Source organism: Dendrobium catenatum, unplaced genomic scaffold (assembly GCF_001605985.2).
Source record: "Dendrobium catenatum unplaced genomic scaffold, ASM160598v2 original_scaffold_14030, whole genome shotgun sequence".
NCBI lineage: Eukaryota > Viridiplantae > Streptophyta > Magnoliopsida > Asparagales > Orchidaceae > Dendrobium > Dendrobium catenatum.
This window is the reverse complement of record NW_021332490.1, coordinates 4,222-10,701: the sequence shown is the minus strand read 5'-3', so window position 1 is coordinate 10,701 and position 6,480 is coordinate 4,222. Positions and strand designations below refer to the sequence as shown.

Below are 6,480 nucleotides of genomic sequence, written 5' to 3'. Positions count from 1 at the left end.
AGACCCAATTCTTTACCAACACCTATTCTGGTTCTTTGGTCACCCTGAAGTTGACATTCTAATTCTTCCTGGATTTGGAATGATTAGTCACATCGTAAGTGCTTTCTCAGGAAAACCAGTATTTGCTAGGAATGGTATATGCTATGTTCAGTATCTAACGCCTTGGTTTCGTCACCACATGTACGCAGTAGGTCTAGATGTAGATACACGGGCTTACTTCACAGCTGCTACAATGATTATTGCTGTACCAACACAACAGGAATGAAAATCTTCTCATGGCTAGCTACACTATACGGTGGATCACTACGAATTACTACACCAATGCTATTTGCTCTTGGATTTCTTGCTCTATTGACAATTGGAGGACTAACAGGAGTAATTCTAGCTAACGCTTCACTAGATGTTGCACTACACGATACATACTACGTAGTTGCACACTTCCACTATGTTCTGGTGCTGTATTTGCTCTATTTGCAGCATTCTACTTCTGGACACAAAAAATCATTGGTAAAACATTGAACGAAAACCTAGGACTATATACAATTCTTACAGTCTATCTAGTACTAGCACTACACATTATGGCAAGCAACAATAAACAACTAATTCCAAGTCGATGGAGTATCTCACTAGAAAGTAGTTTTGCTTCAGTACATGGTCTAGTTCAGTCACAAATTGGTGCTGCTAACGAAATGTACCTACCATTTATTTACTCACTATTCTTCTTCATCCTAATCGCTAACCTAAGTGGTAATGTTCCATACGGATTTACAGTTGCTACATCAATTAGTAGTATGACAATCTTTATTGGAGTTACTATTCTTGGTCTACGACTACACAAAGTACACTTCTTCTCATTCTTCGTACCTTCAGGTACACCTCTAGGACTAGTACCTCTACTAGTTCCAATTGAGCTAATCTCATACCTAGCTCGAGCCTTCTCACTAGGAGTCCGACTATTCGCTAATACTGTATACTGAGCTGGACATACACTACTGAAAATTCTTTCAGGATTCCTAGCACCAATGTTTACATCAGGTGCTATTACAGCTATCATTACTCTAATCCCATTCAGTATCTTCATTGCACTAATTGGACTAGAAATTGCTGTTTCATTTATCCAAGCTTATGTATTCTGTATCCTAACAGCATCATACCTAAAAGATGCAATTGATCTACACTAAGAAAGAGGAAATTTTTTCCCCACAACTTCTACTATTTCCCTCTTTCTTGTTCCCCGGAGTATTGAAATCAGAGGAGATTTTTCCTTTGATAGGGAAAGAAAGAGTTTAGTTTCATGGTGAAAACATCGATCTTACACATCGAGGACAGAGGTTCGATTCCTCTAATTCTTATAGTGAAGAATTTTGTATTAGTAAAAGTACTATTTACTTTTTCAGTAAGTAAAAGAAATAGTAATGAACTTTGAATTCCACTTTTTTGATTCAATTTTCTTCTACCTAGAAATTCTCTGTTTTGGAGTACTATGGGTACTATCATCAGTAATTATTCACTTTCACAGTAACAAATCACAACTTGTTTACAAAATACGCTAACCACGAACTCTAATTGAGCTAATCTGGACTATTAACCAGCTCTAGTACTAATTGCTATTGCTTTCCCTAGTTTCAAACTACTTTACCTTATGGATGAAGTTCTTAGTCCATCAATGACAGTGAAAGTAGCAGGACACCAATGGTACTGGTCATACGAAGACTCAGATTTTCTTAATGAAGATGGAGAGTCAATTGAATTTGATTCATACATGGTTCCTGAAACAGATCTAGAAGACGGACAACTACGACTACTAGATGTTGATAACCGAGTAGTAGTACCAATCGATACACACATCCGATTTCTTTTTACAGGTGCTGATGTTATTCATGACTTTGCTGTTCCGACTAAAAATTGATGCCGTGCCTGGACGACTTAACCAAACATCAGTTCTAATTGAACGAGAAGGAGTATTCTATGGACAATGTTCAGAGATTTGTGGAGTATACCATGGATTTATGCCAATTGCTGTTGAAGCCGTAACTCCAGAGAAAGACCTTGCATGGATTGATAGCCAAGCATAATTCTTTCCCCTTTCCTTGCTTTTTCTATTGATTTATACCTGTCTTTTACTTAGAAAATCAAAAGATTTTTTTCTTTTCTAAGATTAGACTTAGAAGAATGTGTAATTACATATGCAGTTCTACTGATATTTTTCATAGAATAACCAATGCTTTCAGTTCTATTTCATCTACTCTAGATTCTAGTATTTCTAAGTACCACTCAGTGTTGCTTTTATGACAGTAATTGAACGAAAGGTAATGGGATCAATGCAACGACGAATTGGACCTAATGTAGTTTTTTCTTATGCTCTACTACAACCATTTGCGGATGCTCTAAAACTAGTAATTCAAGAGCAAATTCTTCCATCACAAGCTACAAAGAGTCTATGCTTCCTAGCACCTATGGTTACTCTAATTTTTAGTCTACTAGGGTGGGGTGTAATTCCTCTAGGACCAGGTCTAGCACTAAGTGATTTCTCACTAGGAATTCTATATTAACTAATCTATAGTTCAGCAGTTCTAGCAGTAATCCTACTATGTGGTACTTTCAACATTACTGAAATTATTGAAGCACAACAAAGTGTTTGATATATTGTTCCACTACTACCAATTTTTCTTCTCTTTTTCATTGTATAGTCTTTCTCTTTCTTTTATATAGGTAGCTATATAAGCTATATAAAAATGCTAGTATAGTTTCATGGTAGAATCAGGTACTTCCAATACCCGGGCTTCGGTTCGATTCCGAATACTAGTACTTTTTGTTTTTCTATCATTTTTTCTGTAAAGCCCTGTACTGCTGGTAAGGTAATGCTTTCCATTGGTCTAATTTCACTACTAGTAGCCATTCCAATTTTCTCCTACCGAATTACCCCAAGTCTATTTCATCGAATTACATCTGTAGTTCTAAGATATTCTGCCCTACTGGCTTTTAATGGTCTACATGTTGAGTCACTAGCTTCCGGAGTAGGTATCTACAGTGGTCTAGTCCATGTGAAAAAAGTCTCACTAGGTACTGAAGCATTCCTACTATTTACAGGAGCTCTAATTTCTAGTTACACTGGTCTAACACAATTTGAAAGTCTTTCTAGTCTAGTTCAAGTAACAGGATCAGATTCTTTCAGTAATCCTCTAGGTGTAACATCCGGTCTACTTCTAATTGGTATTGGTTTCCTATTTCAAGTAGCTGCTGCTCCACTACACAACTGGGCACCTGATGGATGGTGTACCAACAATTGTTACGTCATGGCTAACTACAATGCCTAAAATCTCTCTTTTTGTATTCCTTATATAACTACAATCAGGTCTAGAAGGTAGCTTCGAGTCACTAAGTCTAATTCTACTAGGATTTGGATATATGATGGCAAATAGTAAATCACTACTAACAGGATCTGTAAACCGATCAGTAAATACAAGTTCTATTCAATTTATTGATCAACTGAAAGGGAAAGGAAAATCAAACCCTCTACTAGGGCTAAGTCTAGCTATTTGTCTATTCTCTATGGCTGGTATTCCACCACTAATTGGATTCTTTGCTAAACAAATGGTACTATACTCAAGTACACACGGAGGTTACTATTTCCTGTCAATTATTGCAATTCTAGTCAGTGTTATTAGTGCATCTTACTACCTAAAAATTCTTCGAGTAATTTACTTTGATACACCTGATCAATTTACAGAAACAGTATCAACTGATAACACTAGAATCCTCAGCAGGTATTACTAATGTACATATTAGACTAATTGCTAGTATAACTATGCTAATTACACTATTTGTACTACAACCATCAATCCTACTAAATAGCTGTCACCTACTGGCTCTATCACTATTCTACTACTAATGAACACAATTACACTATTCTTTCTTTTTGTGCCAATTCTAGCACTCATTCTACTATTTGCTAATCTACTACTAGCAGTTCACCGACCAGATTCAGAAAAAGTTACACCATATGAATGTGGTTTCTCACCTGTTTACGGTCAAACACGAAACCCATTCTCTATTACATTTTATCTAGTTGTTATTCTATTCCTAGTCTTTGATCTAGAAATTCTACTAGTTTATCCATTCTCAGTAAATGTTTACCAAACAAGTACTTATGGATTCTGGGTCTTTCTTCCTAGAACTATTGGATTTGTTTATGAGTTTGGTTCGAGGAGCTCTTTACTTTACTTAAAAACGAAGTTCTATCCGAGATGCTGCAATTGAAACTGAAAAATCAGAGAAGAAGAAAAAGGCGCGAAGCGATACTAAAAAGAAAATGCTAACACTTCTAATGGCTATTCCACTAGTTGGTGCACTAATGCTAGCTCCTCTACAAGGTGATACAGCTAAATCATAGTAACATATGAAACGAGTAGCACTAGGTACATCTCTAATTCATTTTCTTTTCAGTCTTATTCTATGGGGTGAGTTTTATTCAAGTACAAGTGAATATCAATTTACACAAGAATTTCACCAAGTAAACTTCTGTCATCTACACATTGGAGTAGATGGAATTTCACTATACTTTCTACTACTAACAACATTTATTACACCAATTTGTATTCTATCAAATTGGGATAATATGAAACATTCCCTGATCCTACCAATCACTATGTGAGGGTTGATTCCCTCGCGTTTCTCTACATGATTAAGCATTACTAGTATGAATTGTCGTACGGATTCGGCTTTTTTTTTCTTTTTCTTGATATTTTTTGTTTTGAGAAGCAGGAGATTATTTTGACCAGCGAACGAGTCTGCATTATGCTGGTTATAAATCTCAGTACACAAATTGGTTAAGGCCTCCATAAGTCTTACTTGGTTTCATAGGAAAACAGAAAACAAAAGATTCCCTCCAGACAGACCTTCCTGTAGGAGTCTTTCAGAATTAGAGTGAGTTTTGGTTGGTTGTTGACCAACAAAAAGCATGGAAAAGTGACTTTTAAGTAAAGACTGTGCAACATGTCCTTTGAGGAGGAAAACACCATGGAGTCCCATAAACTGCTATTCCCTTTCTTTCTCGAGTCTATCACTTCGTTCTCTAGCGCCTTTCAGTCGAGCTATCGCCTCTCCTTGGGACTTGTCAAGAACTTGACTTTATTTAGAAGTAGAAAACTCTTCCCAGCATAAAAAACACATAAGAACTTCCTAAAGCTAAAGAAATCTTTGATCTTCGAGCTCTTGTCCTCCTTTGTAAAAAGAAGAATATAATCATCCGTTTTTTTCCTTTTTTTACTCATGTTCATGGTCTTTTTTATTCCCCTATGTTGCTGAAAAGAAAAAGAAAGAAGAGAAATTGGGCCATGTTTCCCGAGAGAGACTGCCTTCTCTCAGGCAAGCAGTCTTATACTTCTAGTCGACTGCTCTATGATGACCTCTTTCCTGGGCTCTGCTCGCTCGTCTACGCTCCGACCAATTCAGTCAAAATTGAAACTATTGCCTTGCTTGAAGTATAAGAAAGATTAGTAGTAGTAAAAAACCACTATGTGCCTTTTTTTTATCCATGGGGATCTCTATCTTGATCTCTATCCACGGAGATACCTATCTATAGAGAGATATAGATCTATGAATCGATCTATACTATCCTCTATCCGGATAGATATGTCCCTATGAGCGACTACGCCGATCTTTTCTTATATGTTTTGGTCACGTCCGTTTCCGCTCCGAAGAGGAAGGTTTGGATCTTTCAATCTGATGTCGTGAGGGATGTGACCTATGTGAGGTCCATAAGATACCACAGCTTTTAGTGTTTTATGATTCACCTCCGAATAATGAGTAGGTAGTTCTATCCTTTTTATTCTGATCTTCCTAGTCAAAGGGGATCCGGAGCAATAGGTCGAATTACTATATAAAGAAGACTTGTAAACAAAAGGACTGATTGTTCGAGTAGGAAGATTTCGGTTTTTCTCGTTTCTTCTCTTCGATAAGAAGAAATATTGGAAATGAAACAAATTTCTCTTCATTCTGTTGTGCTCAGCGAAGGAACTGCCTAAGCATACTTTTGCGGATCCAAACTTCTTTGTTCTTTCTAAGTCTTCTTCTTGCATAGAAGAACGCAACTCTTGCAAAAACCGAGATTTTAGTAGTAGGCGGCACCCCCTCTGAGTTTTGAGTAGGCGGAACCATTCTGTTTTGGTTCTTCTCCACATTCTTACCGGCAGGAATTTTCCTATTCTTTTTGAAACTGATATGTCGATATAGAAAGATCTACTGATTTCTTCACCACGGGTTCTCGCGTCATTTTCTTGAAAAGATATTATATCACCGTGGGAAACTTTCAAATGAGTAATGCTTACCAGTCCATTATTCACACAAACCCTTCGATGACTTATCGGCTGCCTTGCTTGAGGAAGAGTGTAACTAAAATGGAGACGAACCGGAATCACGTCCGATCTTGTTTCTTGATTGAGTAGAAAAGGGATATATGAAGTTCGTTGCTCCGCACCT

General features: G+C 37.0%; 1 pseudogene; it reads left to right on the top strand.

The window, feature by feature from the left end:
* The first annotated feature begins 50 nt into the window (after positions 1–50).
* Positions 51–2,132, top strand: LOC114578405 (annotated as a pseudogene).
* Positions 2,133–6,480: the final 4,348 nt, after the last annotated feature.